This window comes from Pteronotus mesoamericanus, unplaced genomic scaffold (assembly GCF_021234165.1).
Source record: "Pteronotus mesoamericanus isolate MK-2021 breed Mesoamerican mustached bat unplaced genomic scaffold, CSHL_Meso_final scaffold_31, whole genome shotgun sequence".
NCBI lineage: Eukaryota > Metazoa > Chordata > Mammalia > Chiroptera > Mormoopidae > Pteronotus > Pteronotus mesoamericanus.
The window spans coordinates 4,916,127-4,937,215 of NW_026555312.1; the positions used below are offsets into that span (position 1 = coordinate 4,916,127).

A 21,089-nucleotide genomic window follows, 5' to 3' on the forward strand; every position below is an offset into this window, starting at 1 on the left:
TTTTTTTTTTTTTGGTACAAACTCTTTCCACATCTCCAGAATGTATAGCAAGGATCAAATAAAGTGTGGAATATGAAATAATAAAGGCTACCATAAAATTTCATGTGATTTTTCCATACAAAAATAAACCTCTAGTGTTTGATTTTAATAGAGGCACCCATGTGGCAAAAAATACTGAAAATTTTCCTATTCCTTTTATGCACTATTTGACTTTCCTAACTTTGAATGTCGTATAAAGAACCTCTTATTTCAAGGGTCAGTGTCCCATAAAAATAGTAATTTAATTCAAGAAATGAGCTGCACGTATCTTCAATGTCTTGCATGTTTCACATTGTGCAATCGATCTTGAGATTGTAGCAATAAACACGGACTTTCCTTTTGTCATTTGCCTTGAATCCTTTCATTACTCACTAACCCCTACAGCTAAATATACCCATCATCTCCTAGTCCTTGGTCCTTTTGATACCTAGGTAACTAAAATCCTTTTCAATTTGGACCCTTTTTGCTTCCCCCCAACCTGCCTTTGGCTTTCAAAAAAAAAATCTTCAGTCACTGTAGACACCAGGTCAGAATGCACTTTTCTTGGTTTTTGTCTTTCAAATCTTCTTTTCTTATAATTCTGACTTTTGACATTTGCCCTTCTTGTAAGTTGTAACGGATGCTTTCCATTCTGTATTTGTATTCTGTATCTTCACTAGCTGAATCTCTTCATTCTTTGGTCATCAACTCCTAAGACTACTGTGTCCTGCCCCCATATTACTTTATTTCTTATTTCCTCTTTTCTCCAGAAAGTCCCCTTTGGCTTTTCATATTTCTACCCCTGCCCCCCTCCTCCGAAACCAGGAATCTATGGCTCAAGTGAAACCCCTTTCAATCTCAGCCTTGTCCTTTTATTAGCCTTTTAGTATAAATATTACTATATGAAATGGGGATAAAATTAAAATACATGTCCATCATGTTAAGTTTAATCCCATTGACTTCTATAAAGTAAAACTATACTTTATACTTGCACCTCTCTTCCCACTTACAGTTCACAATTACTTAAGAGGCACTTTGTCACTGGGGGAAGAAAATTTAGGCATATGGGCTAATATTGCATAAAGAACCTTAAACACAGTGAAAATATGGAGATTTTTTCTTTAATTTTTATTTATTAATTTTAGAGAGAAGAGAGAGTGAGAGAGAAACATTGATTTGTCGTTTCATTTATTTATGTAATCATTGATTGCTTCTTGTATGCGTCTGTACTGGGGATTGAACCCACAACCTTGGTGTATCAGGGTGATGCTTTAAGCAGCTGAGCCACCTGGCCAGGGCCAATATGGAAATTTTAGACACCCAAAGCGACATGCATATATAGAGAAAGGAGGTAACACACTCATACATGTTTGTGTATGAGTTGTACATACTTGGTTAGGAGTAGTATTATTTCAGTAGTATTTTACTGAATACCTCAGCCATTTAACTTACTGCTGCTAAAATTGAACATAGGCGTACATGGGATTATCTTTTTTTAAAAATACTTACAATTCAGAAAACCTTTACATCTACTCTCAGATTTTCAAAGGAAATTTTAGTCATTATTTGTAAACATTTCTGGAATTTGTTTAAAAAAATGAGCTTATTAAAAGTCTTTATAGCTAGGAAAATGATTCTGAATGGTGGCTGTAGTCAGTGAAGTAAGTATAGTAAGATAATATGTTCAGTATTATAAGTGCTACTATTATTTGTATATGAATATTGCAGTTTTTGTATTACTAGCATTTGTTTGTTTAATGCATGAAAGCTGTTTTCAAAATTCCTCATGAGAACTTAGAAAAGGGTACATACAGAGTGAGGCAAAAGTATGTTTCCAGTTGTGAGTATGCAGAACACAGTTTATTCTTGTATTATTATTTATTAATTGCATTATTTTCAACACAAACAACTATAAGTCTACTTTTGCCCCACCTTGTATACACTTACATAATTTTATTAGTATGTTGCCATACTGGCTCATGTCTACTCTTGTTAGAGGAAAAAGTCAACATTTTGAGGAAAATGTAATAGTCCAGAGGAAAGAAAGCTGGGTCTTGAATTTTCACATCTATATTCTTAAAAGTAAATAAGGTGATTCTGTAGCAGATCGTCTTTTCCTGGTAACTTCCCTTGTACTTTCACAGATGTATTAACATTAAAAAATTGGAACTACAATGTGTAATTTATCACTGTATACTGATGAGAATGTTATACCCATAAAATCTAACAAGGAATTGATCAAATCAAATTGCTACATTTGATCTTTGCACATTCAATGAAATGCATCTATGTGTAAGAAGACATCATGATCTATTCCCAATTCATTTAGATTTCTCACTACTTTCATAGGACTTGACTGGCCAGTGGGACTGCAACATCTTTTGATATTTATATTACGTATTCAGATCCTACATAGTTACTAAGAGCACAGGGAAAGACCTTTTTTTTAAAAATTTTACCCTTTATTGTATTTTTTTTTACATTTCCTTTTAGTTCCCTTATACCTCCCAGCTCCCACCACACTTGTCCATGTCCATGAGTCCTTTTTCCTTTTTGTTCAATTCCTCTATCACCTGACCTCCCCTCCTTCTCCCAGTAGCTGTCATCTGCTCTCCATCTATGAATCTGTCCCCATTTTCCTTGTTAGTTCAATCTGTGCATTAGATTGCACATATGAGTGAAATCTTATGGTATGTCTTTCTCTGACTGGCTTATTTCACTTAGCACAATGTTCTCCAGATCCATTCATACTGTCCCAAAGGGTAAAGTTTTCTTCTTTTTTATGGCCTAGTAGTATTCCATTGTGTAAATGTCCTGTACTTGTTTTATCTATTCAACTTTGATGGACACTTGGGCTGCTTCCATGTCTTGGCAATTGTAAATAATACTGCAATGAACATAGGGGTGCTTATGCCCTCTCGAATTAGTGTTTTGGGTTCCTTTGGATATATTCCCAGAAGTGGGATTGCTTGGTCAAAAGGCAGATCGATTTTTAATTTTTTGAGGTATCTCCATACTGTGGGAAGACCATATAAAAGCAGAGCTTAAGCAATATACATTTATTTAATAGTGAAGGAATTAATGTCCCTTCTGTAATTTTTATTTAATGTTATAATTAACAAAGACTCTTAAGAACTTATATAGTTCTATAATAGTTATAATTGACCCAGTTTTTTTAATTGATTATAAATGCAATAAACTAACCTGGTGATTGGTATTATTGCTCAAGTACGAGATTATAGCAATTTTATATCTTAATTGAACTTTATCAGACTTTATTTCTTATATACTATATGTTGAAGTAATACAAAGCTGAATCTGATTTTCTTACATAAATAAGCTCTAACATTAGTCTCTTTTCACAGTCTTGATGCATGATTTTTCATGAAAATGTGTATAAATATAGATATATAGTCTACTACAAATATTTCAGTACCTATATACTCTATTGTGTAAAGCTAGTTAATATCTTTATATATTTTGATGTGTTTGTATACCAAATTAGAAAGCATAATAATTAGTTACAGTAAAATGCATTGTATGATGCCTTTTCATGTTATATATTTGTTTTTATATTCCTCTAATTTTCATCTTACCCTTAATATAGGAAAACAAAAATTAAAAAACCACTTGTTATCATGGCCACTGTATTCAGAATAGATTTTTTCAAAAGATTTTGACTGGTGTTGTGAGAAGATTTTATATATAGCCATAGGACACTTCCCTCAGCTCAGTCCCTTTTCTTCTCTCTACCCTTTGCTCGTAGTGTTTTTAGTCTTCTTTGAACTTTGTCATTGTGCTTGAGCCTGTAACACAAGAGGGGACTATGCAGGTGGTGATCTAAAGCTGCAAATTCTAGGGAACAATCTAGGCCAAGGCTGACAACCCAGGAGAAGCCAATAGTGAAGGCTTTGGAGAAGCAAGTTGACCCAGCCTGTCTTTCTTTATGTGCAGCCCACATAGTAGAAATGGAAATCTGTTTCCTCAAAGACTTCTTGTATTTAAAATGTAACTTTTCCACCCAAGTTTAATATGGAACCTTTGTAAATAAGCCACTACTTTCTATTATGATGATCCCTATGGTTAATTGTAGGTAGGAGTCAAATGTCTCTTAGTGGGTAGCCAGGGAGAGAGAGATGTGTTGTGTTCCATGGAAATGATTTGGTTATCTAATGAAGGAAGTGAATACTTTGTATTAGTTAGAATAGTGGGCAGAGAGTGACTCGTGATAGTCTAACGTGGATACATGCTGTTCCTAGTTTTATGCCTTTGATATTCTCTAATGGAAAGCTTTCAAGATCATCTCCAAAAATGTCCACTTTCATTTTTTTTATCTGAACTGTCTGTCTGCAATGAACTGTGGCCTACCTCCTAGGCAAAGACCATGCAATAGTTTATTCCCCCTAAAAGCTTTGAGTATTCCCATCATTCAGGGAGTAACATGTAAGTCCTGGGAAGTGGTATTTAAACAACCTCAACTTAACCATGATCACTGAACAAAAGCCTTCACTGGACATGGGCAGCCACTTTAGGTAATCATCATAGAGATAGACACTCGAGAGAGTTGCTTCCCTCGGGTACCAGGCATGAATGGAATGCTGTGACTAAGGCTTTTTGCGTCAACATATTGGTTTTTTTTATTTTCTACAGCCGATTCATCAATAATTTCTTTAGAGAAATGTGTGAGCACACATGAAAAATGAAGCAATAGTTCCTTAGAAATGTATTGGTTCTCAGAAGCATTCCAAAGCCTTTCCCTTAACCATCCCAATTTACTTCTGAGTATTTGAGACAATAATAGATCATTGAAAAAAATGTTTCTTTATAATTATGGAATTTTTATACTTAACTGAATTTTTATTGAGATACAATTCATATAAAAGTCACCATTTTAAAGTGTACAATTTACTGGTTTTTAGTGTATTCACTTTATTATACAACTATGACCCTAATCTAATTTCAAAACATTTCAGTCACCCCAAAAAGAAACCTTACATTAATTAGCTTAGGCTCATTTTCCCCTTCCTGGACCCCCTGGCAACCACTAATCTGTGTGTATGAATTTACCCCTTCTGAATAGGTCATATAGATGGAATCATATAATTTACAGTGTTTTGTGTTTGGCTTCTTTCATTTTACATCTTGTTTTCAAGGTTCATTCGTATTGTTGCATGCAACAGTACTTTATTTCTTTTTATGGCTGAGTAATATTCCATTTTATGGGTAATACAACATTTGATTTATTGATTGATCAGTTTCTTTTTTTTTTTTTGGCTATTATGAATATTTGTGTACAAGTTTTTGTATGAACATATGTTTTCAGTCCTCTGGGGTATGTACCTAGGAGTGGAATTACTGGGTCATATGGTAACTATGTTTAACCTTTTGAGGAAGTACTACACTGTTTTCCACAGTGGCTACACTGTTTGTAATTTCCACTGGCAATGTATAGGGCTCCATAGATTGAACTTTAAAGGTCATCTCTTTTTACCTCATACCCAGTAGTCATTTTGGAGGCTTATATTTGCAATTTTTTTAAACTTAAATATTTCTATTCTAATTAATTTTAGATTTTCATGGACTTGTAATATCAAATTCTTATGTTCTGGGAATTTCTATTACATATGCCAAGTGAGTACCTATGAGCACCCCGTACACACTGAAAAAAAGAGATAATAGTGTTGAATATGAAGCCATATAAATTAAATGTCTGAACCATAACTGGTGGTATTTATTTTGGGTTCCTCCATATCCATAACATTCCTTTTGTTTGTTTTTCTTGCTTGTGTAAATCTCGGATTTATCTTATGATGTTTACTATCACAGTACCTTGTTATTCTGAAGTTTAAGTATTTACCTATTTACTGTAGATTAAACAGCACTTAAATTATTTCAGCTTCCCTGTACTCATTGCTGAGAGTTTATATTCTAAAAAAATACAATACGTTTTAATTGAAGTAACTCTACCCCCAGCGAGCAGGACTATGTGGGAACCCAGTTATTTTCTAAAGAAAAAATAGAAATTGTTTAAAACTTTTCCCTCAGTGCCCTGATTGGTGTGGCTCAGTTGGTTGGGCCTTGTCCTGCAAAGTTGAAGGCTGTCGGTTCGATTCCTGGTCACAGCACATATGCCTGAGTTGCAGGTTCGATGCCCAGTCAGAGTGTGTACAAGAGGCAACATATTGATGTTTTTGCCCCTCTTTCTCCCTTCCTTCCCTGCTCTCTAAAAATAAATAAGTAAAATCTTTAAAAAGATTTTTCCCTCAGAAATCCCCATCTTTTTGGCAATTTTATAATTTTTTTTTTTTTAATCCATAAGTGGTTGAGAGTCCTCAACCCCCGGCCAGAATACATATTAAAGTTATCAAGTCTTCTCAGAAAGAAAAAAAATGTGCATCCCAAACAGTGGAGGGAGTGGCAATGATGACAATAAGTACAAAGCAAGTAGCACTTGCCGTGCAAGTCACAGCCTTGACTTAAGGAGTTGGTCTCCATATCTACCAATGACATCTTCGCATCCTGACTGAGCTCACTGAGGGGCCAGGGCAGGAGAGGCTTGGAAGCATGAGGCTTACGGGCATTTTTACTCCCCATCCTCAGGGTTCTACATTGTAAGAGCATGAGCATTTTTTCAATCTTAGAGCATTGAAAAAAAGGTTGGAGCAACTATTCTGAGAGAATTGTTACCTAGCAACAGTTATGACAAAAAGCTTTCCAACGCTCATCTATAAAGCTCCTCTGTAGATCTGTCACAAACAGGATTTAGATATAAAGTTTTAAAGTCGCTACAGCCCAGCCCTTTAAACAAACCTGTATGTAATAATCACTACAAAGTGAATTACAAAGAACTCATTTCTTTTGAATTAGATATATCAATGGAAAGCATCCTTGCTTCCTTATTAATAGGTAATCCTAAAGCATTAAATGCAAATATTATCACGGTATAAACCATCTGTTATAAGAAAAACATTTTATTTTACTTGGCTATCATAGGCTTTTATAATCAAAGTTTTTATCTCAAGTTTCTAGATAGTAGTTCTGAAATAGAAAGCCCAATAACATTACTTTGTGACATGCTATTCTTGTCTACTTTCTTTGCTTTTTTTAGAATTTCTAATATCCTCACATGCCTCCTGGTTTTCAAATTTGGGACTATTGAAGGGGACAATGTAGATGAGTACACCTAGCATAGGAAACAGTTGAACTTTGCTGAGAGCGCCACGGTGACACTGCCCAAGTATTACTACTTTGTTAAGTATCTTAGTCATTAAGCTTGACAGAGTCACGCATGGAATGATACAGCTAGTCACTCTTTCTGTTGAAGGACTACAGAGTACTTGTGTAAGTAAGTGGGAGGAACACCCCCAGGATTCCTTTACTCTCTTTCTACTATAGACTTAGCTGACATTTTATTGCTTTACACATCAAATATGTGGAACCTTCCTTGGATGCAGAAGGAAACAGTGGAGTGGTTTAGTACCTCAGTGTTATATTAAAGGTGGTGAGGAGCAAAATGAAATGTGTACGTTCATTTTTTTTCATGTAAAAATATACTTTAAAATATTTGGCTTACAGAACTCTCACCACAACTGTGAGCCTTTTTTTCTCCCTTCCACATTATTCTTTACATTTTATTCTGGGAAGAAGTCTTATCAATGAATAGGGATGTCTAGAAAGTTGTTACTTTGTGTGAGAGTTTCTGATTCTGTATTCAGATCACATTTAAGGAAATTTTAAAAGTAGCTCCCCTTTTGCTTCCTCCTTTTTTTTTTTCTCATTGATGAAGAGATCCCAAATATTCATTAGTACATCCTCTTTGAACTAAGTGTGGTATAGTAACTTGAGTTTCCTTTCTGGGTTATTACCATCTAATTGTTAATTAACAGATTAATAACTTCCTTACTTGCAGCCCTAATTTTTTTTTCTGAAGAATTTGTTTGGATTTTTTTTTTTTGTCTTTATGATATCATGCCATGAAGACTATTTTAAGTAGTACCAGTGTATACCAGAAAAGGAGCTAAGACTCCTACTTTGCATCATAACTATAAATCAGTGTAGAAGCTGGCGTCTGCACGATAATGATGAAGTTTTCAAATGCTTAGAAATCTGACATAAAAAACACCCACAAATATTTACTGAGCAGCTTCTGTGGGTAAGAGTGTGTCTTAGGCCTTGTAGGGGATGCAAAAGTTAAACAAAGCCCCTGCCCTCAAACACTTCACAGCCTGCTGGAGCTTGAGAAAAGAGGGAGATGAACTTGTGCACAGATAACTACAATAAAAAGTTTAATGTATGAAAGACAAAAAGGAGTACAAACTGTTGCAGGGGTTCAAAGAAACAAAGATCTCAACTAAGAATATCAAAAAATGGTTTCACAGATGTAGGATTTGTGATGAGCACAAAAGATAGAAGTGGTTTAAAAAAACAAATGAAAAGATGGAGGAATTCTAGGAATTATAGTATGAAAAAAGAAAAAAGGAGCTGTAGTTAAAAGTACAAGATAACAGAAAAGAGTGATTGGGAAGTTGAGTTTGTTGTAGAGATCAGTCCTTTAATGGCAATTATATTTCAGTGGAAGTGAAAGTCATTTACATTTTGAACAGATAGTAATATCATGAAGCCTGTACTTTAGGAAGATCAGTATTTTGGCGAGTCAGATCTGATCCTGCCTTCCGCCTTGTACCAGTTCCTTCAAAGCTTTTCATTGCTCTTTAGGAAAAAAACTCTTGCTGTGGCTAACATAGATGGCCCTGCATGATCTAGCCCCTTCTCCAGCCTCCTCATCTCACATCGCCCTATCTTGTTCTCCCCATTCCTGCCATTCTTACCTTCTTTCAGCCCTTTTCATCAACTCTTTGTAACCATAACACACAAGATGTTCCCTCTGGTCAGAATGTTCCTCCCTCCTCATTTTCTTTGGTTAATTTGCCTTCATCTTTTTTTTTTTTTTAAGATTTTTTTTTAAAGATTTTTATTTGATTTATGTTTAGAAAGGAGGAAGGGAGGGAGAAAGAGAGGGAGAGAAACATCACTGTGCTTCTCGCACACCCCCTACTGGGGACCTGGCCTGCAACCCAGGCATGTGTCCTGACTGGGAATTGAACCATCAACCCTTTGGTTCACAGGCTAGTGCTCAATCCACTGAGCCATGCCAGCCAGGGCTAATTTAGCTTCATCTTTCAGAACTTGAGGAAGTGTTTCTTCCTCAAGAAACTTTTCCTGAATTCCCTGACTAGATTAAATATCTTTATAAATAGACCTCATAACACTAGATACTTACCTTTTCTATCACTTTTGCTGTTTTCCATTTCATATTTAATTGTATGATTTACTTGATTAATATCTGTCTCCCTCACTCAACATGGAGATTTTAGGGGCTGGTCCTATATCTGATTTTATTCAACATTATACACTCAGCACTTAGCATTGTACCTAGAATATCATAGATGTACAATAAATGTCTGGCAGAGAATGAATAAATGAATGAAATTAATTAGGAAGCAATCATTTCTTGCTCTTTGTTGACACCTTTTCTACTGCCTGCAAGTGCTCATTCATCTCTAAAGTTAAGTGCACACACACACCCTTCCACCCACCCACCCACCCCTGTCCTTTATTCTTAACCTTACTGACTCTCAGACTACCATCCATTCACTTAACCAAATCTCTTGAATAGCTAGTTTATTGTCCATGATTGTAGTGCTTTTCATTAATCCCTTACATTCTGGCTCTTGTCCACACAGTGTATGAAATGAATTTTCTGAAAGCCTCTGCTAGTAACAGCCTAGTTAACCAACAAGTACTGAGGCAGTGAATTAAAATGATTGCAATGGAAGAGAAATGTTAGAGACCCACATTGAGAGATATTACTGCTCCAGAATCTACACAGTTTAGCAGAGTGGTAGAGGGAGAGTCAAACATGATTTCACAGTATTAAGACAGATGGCTGGGAAAATACTGATGCCTCTAAGGAAATGGGTAGGAGGAACTAACTGAAAGAGATGACACATTTGGTTTAATACCTGTTCTACAAGCATTGAGTGTAAGATTCAGGCAGATTATCCAGTTAAGTGGTTCCCTAGTAGGTAGTTTAAAATGTGGAATTGGAGCTGAAGGATGGTAAGGAAAATCAGAGACCTAGATTTTGGGGTCAGCGTTGTGATAGGTGAAATGGCAAAGGTAAAGGGGGTTAAGTGCAGGATCATCCACACCCATGCCAAGGATGCCAGAGGATACAGAGAAAGCAGAAAGAGGCAGTGGGGGGTGTCATTTTCTGAACATCAACTATGTGCAAATACTGTGCTAGACGCTATATATGCTGTTTCATTTGCCCCCTCACATCAGTGAGGTCAGTGGTGGTGTCCCACTTGTAGAAGAAGGAAGCAGACTCTGGGAAGATAAGCACTTTGTCCAAGGTCAATATGCGTGCATTTTCCACTGCACAGTGTACCTCAGGAAGGTATGTAATGCAACCAGAACACTATCGAGGAATCTGAAGTTCAGGAAAGGTGGTAACTACCCTTCTGAGAATCAGTAGTTACTCTCTACTGAACAAGGACTGAAAACAGGCTGTGGTTTTGGCAATTAGGTGGTTGTAGGTGACCTTCATGAAAGCGGTTTCTGTAGAAGAATAGGAGTAGAGACCAGATTGCAAGGGCTCCTGTAGTAAACAGTTGTAAAGATACTACATGTAGCAAATGTTGACCACTCTTTTCATATAGTTGGCTGAAAAGGAAAGGAGAAAGGGATTATAATCTGACCTAACATGGCAGATCTTCAGAAGACTTCTCAGGATAACAGAGGCTTGAGCATCTTAGAAACAGGAAAAGGAGATGTTAGGTAAGGCTGGGATTACTAACAAGACATAGGGTGACTGACAAGACTGTGGCCCGCAAAGAAACTGGAAACTTCATCAAGGGCACATTCGAGTTTCTTTTTTCTTCCCTAATCCACATCACCCACCACCCCCTTTCCCACTGTTTCTTCCTTGAATGTCAGTGTTATTTCGTAACATTTTTGCCTCCTGTTCTTAATTTCAGAAGTGAATAAACCACACCTTTTATGTTTCTCCTTCTGAAAACCCGTATTATTATTATTGTTTCATTACTTGCTCTGATTGATTACTAACCCCCTCCTCCACAGGTCAGTGGTCTGCCCTAGGAGAATTACTGTAGGGTAGCATTTGACTCAGACGGCCACTTTAATTTTGGTGACTTTTTCCCCCTTATGGATGGTTTTTACCTTCTCTGCCTTCTCATCTTTTATAACCAACAAATAATTGTTAGGGATGACTACATGTACTTCGCAAAATACATGTACTTCACAAAATACACACACACACACACACACACACTTTTACAGGAGGGTAAGAGACTTTCCATTTGTCAGGAAATTGTGTTTGGACAAAGTGTGAACAGTACTAAACCAGGAAAGATGTCTACAGCAAGTGAAGTGAATTTGAAACTGTTTTCTTACCAAAACATAATCTCCATTCAGCCAAGGACATTGTCTAGACTACTTTTGCCTCCTCAGTGCCAAGCACTCAATCTGACACTTCGTAAGTACTCTGTTAATACTTGTACAATAAATCAAATGAATTGATAGGAAAAATGTGGATAAATTTTTCTTGTTATGGACCTAAATACAGAGTTGGTAGCACTCACAAAATTTCATTGTACTATGGCCCTGACTGGTGTGGCTCAGTTGGTTGGGTGTTGTCCACGGACCAAAAAGTTACCAGTTCAATTCCCAGTAGGGGCACATGCCTAGGTTGTGGGTTCGGTCCCCAGATGGGGCACCTCTGAGAGGCAAACAAACGATGTTTTTCCCCTCTTTTCTCCCTCCCTTTCCCTATCTCCAAAAAATAAATTAAATCTTTTAAAAAAAATTTCATTTTACAGGGAAAAACAAAATTAGTTGCTTACTATTATGAGTGAAAGGGGGGGCAGTGACCCTGTGTCTCTGTAATGATTCCTGTTTTCCAGGATGGGTATAGTCTAAGGAATATGACTGGGCTAAAAAGAATTGCTACTTTTAACCAAATGTAGCATTGCTTTTTTGCAAATATATTTTTGTAAAATCTTTAATAAAATTAACAAAAACAAACAAAGCTAGATGTAAATGTGAAATTATCTTTTAACTCATAAATTTAGTGAAAAATTAATTTTTTAAAACATTACTTTGATTTATAAACTTTATTCCAAATACGACTTTTTTTTTGTCTTCCATGAACTAACTAACTTCTGTAAGGGTTATCTTCTATAGATTGATAAAGTAGAAAACTCAGTTAAAATACAGTTAATCACCAAGTATGTAGATATAGCACTAAATATTTTATTTATCTGATGCATCACAGATACAGTTCTGAAGAATTCTTTAAATATTTTACTTGTTGGTATTTGTTCTTTGAATTGGAAGCATTTATCAAATATTAATGGGTCCTAATAGAAAATTTTACTTTAGAGGCAAACTCTCCTTTTAACTAGTTTTACTGACCTTATTGTATTAACTAGTCTTGCAAACTTGAAAGTTATAGAGATAAAAAAGTTATTTTCATATGTATTGAGTACTTATTAAATTCAGGCTCCTAGTGTGTCTTTTCTCTGTTGTCTTTAAATACTTCCATTTCAGTTGTGTATTATAGAGACCTAACACCTTTTTAACATTCTTCCTGCATCTGACTCTTCTCATTCTAGTAGTTCTAGTTAACAATAAAGTCATATGATTCTTACAGGCAAAATTCAAATGCTTCCATTTTATTCAGTGTTTAAATATTTTTACAGAGGGTTAGAGCAAATGATAAAAGCCAAAGGGTAGAATGAGGCTTACCTAGTTCTCACTGTTGCTGTTTGTCTTGTCCCACTCTTCATTGTGAATGAGGAGTTTGAGAGTTGGCTGTTGATTTTAGAACAGCTCAGGCATACTTTGCCTTAAAAGATGGAACATATCAAAACATACAAGACTAATACCAATATTCCAAAGGAACAAAAGTACTCAGGAAGGAAACTACTACAAACTGCTTGGTGAATACCTGCAGTTTCTGTGGAGGTGAAATCATATTACAGTAACCGGATTGCCTGTGTTCTTTCACAGTTTTGTTACTGATTTTTCTTTCTGCTGAGGTTTTCAGCTCCCACATTATGATGTTGTTCATCACATAGAGGTTTTTAAGTGCAGTAAGTGACAGATCAGCTGCACTGCAAAAATGTTTTGAAAGAATAAAGCAACCGCCAGGTTCTAGCTAGTATTCTTGTGATTTCAGTGCACAGAAAAACATTGCCTACCAAAAACGCTAAGACTTACACATTTTTAAAATTCCCCAAACTATAAAGTTAAATGCCACTAATGAATTCTCTGCAGCTATACACTGAGAATTATACATTGAGATATATGGTTATATATTAAAAGTAGGGATAAAGATATGTATTCTTTCCTCAAGAGGGAATAAAGTACACATTTGGAAAAAAAATTTATATAATTTGAAGGCATATGTGAATCCTTATATCCCAGATTAAGATGAGGAATTAAGAGTCAGCAAATGTAGATTTCTCTTTTTAGAAATTTGATAAGGGTAGGAGAGAGATTAAACAGTGGCATTATGTTTTGGATAAAGAGACTTAAGCATGTTGATAGATTATGGAGAGGGAGCCAGTAAAGAAAAATGGGAAGCTGAGGTTGGGGGTGGGATACAGCAGTATAGATATACATAGTCAACAGAGTCCCAGAGGAAGCACAAAGAAATGGGATCTTGGTCACAGGCAGATGGAATAGCTTGAACAGGAGAGAAAGGCTACATCTTCTGAGACAGGAAGGAAAAAAATGAAGGATATGTGGTTATAGGTAAATATGTAAGTTGAAGGAAGAGATTTTAAAATGCCTGACTTCATGGTTTAAGAAGGCAGGGTAGGATATGTGCTTGGGTTCTCAGAGTAAAGAGATGGTAGTTGGGTAGAGAATATAAGTGGTGGAAACAGAGTAGTCATTGAGTGGATCTGGAAAAGTAACTAAGGGCCAGAGAAAATTAACAAGTGACACCAAGTGCCCAGATGAAGCCAAAGGTCATGGATTTGTAGTGGTACCAATCCTCAAAGTTCCCTCCTTCCTCCCACTTCCCTCCCCTCAGTAGTTTTCCTCTGTCCTCTGTTGTAGGTGTGACGAAAGCAGGTCATAGCATTGATCTCCAGTTGTAGTTTTGATGAATAGGAAAGATAAGAGAAGAATATAAAGATTCAGAATTGTGGTCGTGAAAGAGATTAGTTCAAGAAATCAGTACAAACATAACTGGTACAGGATGATGGAGTTACCTTAGAGGAAAAAGTTGGTCTTCCTAGTCAAATATATCTTGTGCTCTTCCCCCAAAGTTGTACAACATATTCAGCTCTGACATCTCTCCTAGATTGAAGTCCTTTTCTTTTTTCTTCTACTTCTTATTTTTTCCTGGGCATCTCCATTTGGATGCCTGTCAGGCAGTTCAAACTCTCAAACTGGAAAGTGAGCTCATCTTCTTTCAAATGTCCCTTCTTCTCCAGTGATATTTCCATCTTCCTGATTATCCAGTATTGAAATCTGTTTTGTCTTTGGTGCGTCTCTTGCCCTTATCTTCCATATGTGTTCAGTTGCTAAGTCCTGCCTTTTTTAACTTCTCTTATCCAGTTGTTTTTCACCTTTCCAATGCTACTAAGCCCAAATGAGCCTTTTTCTTACTTGCCTGGATTGCTGCAATTATAGCCCTTTAAAACAGGCCTTTCTGCCCTCACCTAGTTCATCCTTCCTCCAGCCATAAGAGTAAGCTCACTGAAGCTTAATTCTAATCAGGGTCGGCCTTTGTTCAGAAACTTAGTGATGGCCTAGCTCCTACCACGTGAATTTGCTAGACATTCAAGACCTTCCTAAAGTGGCCTTATACTGTCTATCCAAATTATTATGCTTTTGTGTCCTTACATTATGTCCACTGTTTCCCCCTACAAGCATCTTTGTTAGCATTGTGAACTGCATAAAATGCCTTCCTTTTTCATATCTGTCACTCCTAGTCTTCAAATGTCAAATATTCACATGTCACCATCTCCTTAGAAGCCTTTCTTAACCTGTAGAGGATGAAATATTATCTTATATAAATTCCTGTAGACGAGACCTTTCTTTTGGACTGTATTACTTTCTGCTTCGTTACATAGATGTTTATTTAAAGATCTCATTTCCTTTGCTATTCATTTTCTTCCAACAATATAATTAACAAGTATAATAAATGATCAGAACTGCACGTGTTTATCCACTTCAAAAAATGTTTTAATATATTTTATTGATTATGCTATTACAGTTCCAATTTTCCCCCTCTACCTGGTACCCCCATTCTCTCCAGCAGTCCCCCCTCTTAGTTCATGTCCATGGGTCTTGCATATAAGTTCTTTCGCTACTCCATTTCCTATACTATTCTTAACCTCCCCCTGTCTATTCTGTACTTACCAATTATATTCTGTTTTATATATTACAATTATGATTCTGTTTCTGTTCTGCTTGTTTGCTTAGTTTGTTTTTTTAGATACAACTGTTGATAGTTGTGAATTTATTGTCATTTTAATGTTCATAGTTTTGATCTTAAATAAGTCCTGTTTAACATTTCATATAATAATGGCTTAGTGATGGTGAACTCCTTTAAGTTTTTCTTGTCTGGGAAACTCATTAAATGCCCTTCGATTCTACATGATAACTTTGCTGGGTAGAACAATCTTGGCTATAGATCCCTACTTTTCATGACTTTGAATATTTCTTGCCAATCCTTTCTAGCCTACTTTCTAGCCTAATATCTATTTATTAGATATTATTGTCAGTTTTTTATTATTGATTAATGCTATTTTTTATTTAGAGCAATCATTCTAAATGTTTTCTGGGACAAAATATGTTGTCATCAACTGCTAAGTGGTAGAATTTACTACTGATTTTTTAAATTATATTTTATTGATTATGCTATTATAGTTGTCCCAATTTTTCCTTCTTTGCCTCCTTCACACAGCACCCCCCACTCATTCAGATAATCCGCATACCATTGTTTGCGTCCATGGGTCATGTGTTTAAGTTCTTTGGCTACTCCATTTTCTATACTGTACTTTACATCCCCATGGCTATTCTGTAACTACCTATTTGTACTTACTAGTCCCCTCACCTCCTCCTATCTGGAAACCATCAAAATGCTCTCCATATCCATTATTGAGTCTTTATTCTTCTTGTTTGCTTAGTTTGTTTTTTTACATTCAGTTGTTAATATATATGTATTGACAATTTATTGTTCATAGTTTTGATCTTTTTCTTATGTAAGCCCCTTTAATATTTCATATAATAATGGCTTAGTGATGGTGAACTCCTTTAACTTTTTATTGTCTGGGAAGCTCATTATCTGCCCTTCGATTCTAAATGATAGCTTCACTGGGTAGGGCAATCTTGGCTGTAGGTCCCTGCTTTTCATGATTTTGAATATTTCTTGCCAATCCTTTCTAGCCTACAAAGTTTCTTTTGAGAAATCAGCTGACAGTCTTATGGGAACTCCTTTGTAGGTAACTTATCTGCTTTTCTCTTGCTAGTTTTAAGATTCTCTCTTTATCTTTAACCTTGGTGTTTTGATTATGACATGTCTTGGAGTGGGCCTCTTAACATTCATCTTGTTTGGGATCATGTATGCTTTTTGGACATGTATGTCTATTTCCTTCACCAGACTTGGGAAGTTTTCTTTCATTACTTTTTCAAATAAGTTTTCAATTTCCTGATCTTTCTCTTTTCCTTTCTGGCACCCCTCTGATTCGAACGTTGGTAATTTGAAGTTGTCCCAGAGGCTCCTTAGCCTATCCTTGTTTTGTGGGATTGTTTTTTCTTCTTCCTGTTCTGATTGAATATTTTGTTTTTCTTTATGTTCCAAATCATTGATTTGATTCTTGGCTTCATCCACTCCACTGTTGGTTCCCTGTAGATTTTTCTTTATTTCACTTGGCGTAACCTTCATTTCTGAGTGGGTCTTTCTTATGTTGTTAAAGTACCCAGTGAGTTCCTTGAGCATACTAATAACCAGTGTTTTGAACTCTGCATCTGATAAATTGCTTATCTCCATTTTGTTTAGTTCTTTTTCAGAAGTTTTGTTCTGTTCTTTCATTTGGGCCATGTTCCATTGTCTCCTCATTTTGACAGCCTGCCTGTGTTTGTTTCTATGTATTAGGTAGAGCTGTTTTGACTCCCTGTCTTAGTAGCATGGTCTATGGTAGAAAACTGCACCCATTAGCTGGATGGAGCAGAGCCTTAGGTAATCGCTGGGGTGGGGCAACCCATGTGAACCAGGTTGGTGGAGTCTCAGATACGGTGTCACCACTCTGCGGCTTTGTGTGAGGGAGGGCTCAGAAAGGGGACAGCGGCCGCCGCCTGGCCTCTGGAGTTTCGTCCAGGAGGTAGCTGTCCCCTGGCACTTGCCCTGATTCCAGACACTTTAGTTTCTCCCTGTACGCCACTGGTGCCCTTCCAGCTGCCCCAGTGCTGAAGCCCAAAGGGAGTGAGTCCGCATAAGCCCTAAGTCTGTTGTCAGCTCTTTAAGAAGAGACTCCTGAGAAACTCTTCCTACCCACCCAGTTTCTTCTTCCGTCCTAACCTGCACTGGTTTGTATAACCAGAAATTATGGGGGCTTATCTTTCTGGCACTGGAACCCTGGGCTGGGTGATCTGGTGTGGGGCAGGATCCCTCTGTCCTGAGGCATCCCTCCTTTTTTTTATCCACCACACATGGGTGTAGACCCATCCATTCCACATCTCCACCCCTACTACCCATCTGGATAAATGTGACTTCCTTAATTCCTTGGTTGTCGGACTTCCATACAGCTTGATATTTTGGATGATAATTTGTTTTGTAGTCTAGTTGTAATTTTTGTTGTGGTTGTGTAAGGCGGTGAGCCCGGTTTACCTACTTTTCCATCTTGACTGGAAGTCCACTTCAAAAAAATTTAACAGTGGTTGTACATTAGAATCACATAGGGAGCTTTTTAAGAAAACTGATAACGTGATGCAAAGATTTTGATGCATTGGTCTGAGGTAGGGCCTGGACATAGATATTTTTTAAGTTCCCCAGGTGATTGTAATTTGTGCAGACACAGTTGAGAACAACCATCCTTAATTGTAGTGCAAGTATTAGTGTGCTAGGTAGAGATATACTTAATCAGTTCATTTAGCTATGTCTGCCAGGATATGCTTGCTTAGAGGCACTTCTTATAGGGGTGTCCAACATGCGGCCTGTGGGCCTCATATGGCTCAGGATGGCAATGAATACAGCCCAACACAAAATTGTAAATTTACTTAAAATGTTATGAAATTTTTTTTTTTGCTTTCATTCGTGTTTTTGTATTTAATGTGTGGCCCCAAAAAATTCTTCTTTCAGTGTGGCCCAGAGACGCCAAAAGATTGGACACCTCTAAGTCATCATTTAGTTGTGTTGTAAGGTGCTTCTTGGCTGTCAGGAGAAAGAATGAATTAGAAACAACAGAATTGTCAGTTTTCATCAGCACAGTTTATTTTGTAGTGTTAGATTTGAAAACTTACTTAAGAGCATATACAAATTAGCACTTGACATCATAAGATGTACTCATTTCTTGAAATGAATCAGACGTGAGCTTGTGTGGTATAGTGGTTAGAAGTGTAGATTGGTGGGGAGTACTTCTGGGTTTATTTGCTCATCTCTTGCTGACTACGTGACCTTAAGAACGTCACTTGAACCTCACTTTGGAGTTAACACTTGCTGCAGCTTCGTATAAAGTTTGAAGACTGTGTTGAATGAAAAGAGAGAAGGTTAGCACTCCCCTTCATAAGGATGGAAGAAGCCCTCGAAAGGGCCTAACAACATGCATAGGGTTACGGAGTTACCACTTAACTTCGTGGCATCTAACTACTGTTTTTAAATATATTGGAACAATAAAAAAAATTTTTTTAAAAAGATTGAAAACCAACAAGCTACTTTCATAAGGAAAAAAATCTTTTTACAAACTTGGAAATCACTGATACCTCTTACATTTGACTTAGTGGTTGAGATCTTGCCACAAAGGCACCTGGGAAAAAGAAATGGCATTCTTCAAAGGAAACATTCATTTCCTTTAATTTAGAAATCCACCCACCATGCATTTTGAAGTATCTTACTTTTAAATTCAGCTCTAGGCACTTGGCATTTGTTTCCTTGTCAATTGGAAAGCCATGTGTATACTCTTTACTTAAAAACAACATTCACGGCAACTTAGGAAAATGCAATGAAGTAGTTTCTGCTGCACATGGCCCAGTCCATGTTATTTCATGGGAAAAGAAAAGCTCTTTCACAGTGGAGGGTGATTTTTTTTGTTTCTTTCCCTATGCTTCTCTGATACTTGAGAGAGGAAGCCAGGGCCACAGATTAGACAAATGTTTTTACAGGGTCACTGACAGAGTTGAATCTTCTTCTGCCTTCCCCCCAGTAAGGGAAAAAAAAAAAGATAGAAAAAAGAGTTATGTTAAATATGAAATCCTAATTACTTGCATGATGAAGAGCCCTGAATATACAGATAAAATTTCTTTTGAAAGTTTGTACTAGAATTTTTAATATCTGAGAGAGGCATTTTGCAAAATGTCTTGGGTTTGTGTGGGCCCTCAAATTTCTGAAACTAGATAACATTTTGACCCATGTGTCACTCACTGGTCACAGCTCTTTGTTTCAGTTTTGAGTGTATGTTTGTGCAGAGGTATTCTGGTTTGATCTTTTAATGTTTAGCACTTGTCCCTATAGAGAAGAAAGGAAAATCCCAACTCATTTTTTACAAGACAAAATATGACTAAACTGACAATTGTTACTGCCATGTGGGAAGAAATGAATAGTGAAACTTGATAGGTAAGCAAGATGACTTTGTGATAAACATGTCCATTTTAGCACTGTTCTTAACCAGTGTGACCCTGGATAAATCCCTTACTCTGTCCAAAGCCTCAGTTACTTCAGCTGTCAAAAGGAAACTAACTAGGTTGAAACTAAGTCACTCTTGAGGAAAGTAAGTGGTAGTATAGCCTCATAAAATAAGACTATGCAGTTAAACCTCATCTTTTAGATTTTTGATTTACCTAGGCCATTATTATTAAAGATACCTCATCTGTCCCAGAAAACGTGTTTGATTCTAACCCCCAAAGGGGTCAGGTATTGTATTATCTGTTCTGTTTTAATTGATAAGTGACAAGCATAGTGCCTGTGCATGTAAACATTGAAAGTATTTTTGTTTAACAGAAATATCCCTCATATTTCCTTCTTCCCAGCCCTAACTTCTGTGGGATGAGAGTGAGTGTTAAAAATTCTTTTAAGCCCAGCATTATCCTTTAGCAGTCTCTGCATGTTTATCACCTTTATGCATGGTAATAAGCAGAGCAGGTTTTCCTACTGCAACAGAACTCTGTGTGAACCCAGCAATTTCTCAAATCTGATAGGTACAGAAAGTATGTGGCTTTTCACTTCCTGTCCCTTCCTCCAACCCCAAACCATAGAGAAGCATGCTTTCTGGTGACATGTGTTCCCTTAGACATTCTCACAGGTTTTTCTTCCTTTAAGATTAAGTATGAGGAGTGTTGCTCGTTGTCATTTTACAACTTACCAGTTTGATTCTGCAAGTTTGGAAATTAATAATTAATAACTCAGGAAACTCAAGAGTTTTTGCTTCTCTTAGTTTTGAGGATCATGGTAGAAGATGTCTGTGCTATATCAATTCAGGGAAGTGCTTGATGTAATCTCTGCACATTTCACACAGATTATTCAGGAAAGGATAATTCATACCGTGCTGTGATTTCCAGTGTTCCTGGAGCTGCCTTGTGTATTCCCCAGTGGGAATGAAAAGCAGATGTGCAAAGCAATAGGGACCATTATTGGGAAGACCATTTAAAAATCCAGGTTCATTACTGACTTTTATTTGGGAGATGGATAACAGAGTTCCATCAGTTGTTCAGTTCTGCTTGCTCAGTACACACCACAGCTTTAACTGTTATATTGCTTTCTGTGTTGATAAGATACAAACCAGTGACTCACAAAATTGCAGTTAACTTACTCTGAGGCT

General features: G+C 36.7%; 1 protein-coding gene and 1 non-coding gene across 2 annotated transcripts in view; both read left to right on the top strand.

The window, feature by feature from the left end:
* Positions 1-21,089, top strand: part of RPAP2 (RNA polymerase II associated protein 2) — a 96,302-nt gene that overhangs the window by 57,062 nt on the left and 18,151 nt on the right. The window lies entirely within an intron of this gene.
* Positions 18,804-18,934, top strand: LOC129085837 (U6atac minor spliceosomal RNA). The gene has a single exon (XR_008530769.1). It is a non-coding gene; the product is annotated as a U6atac minor spliceosomal RNA (small nuclear RNA).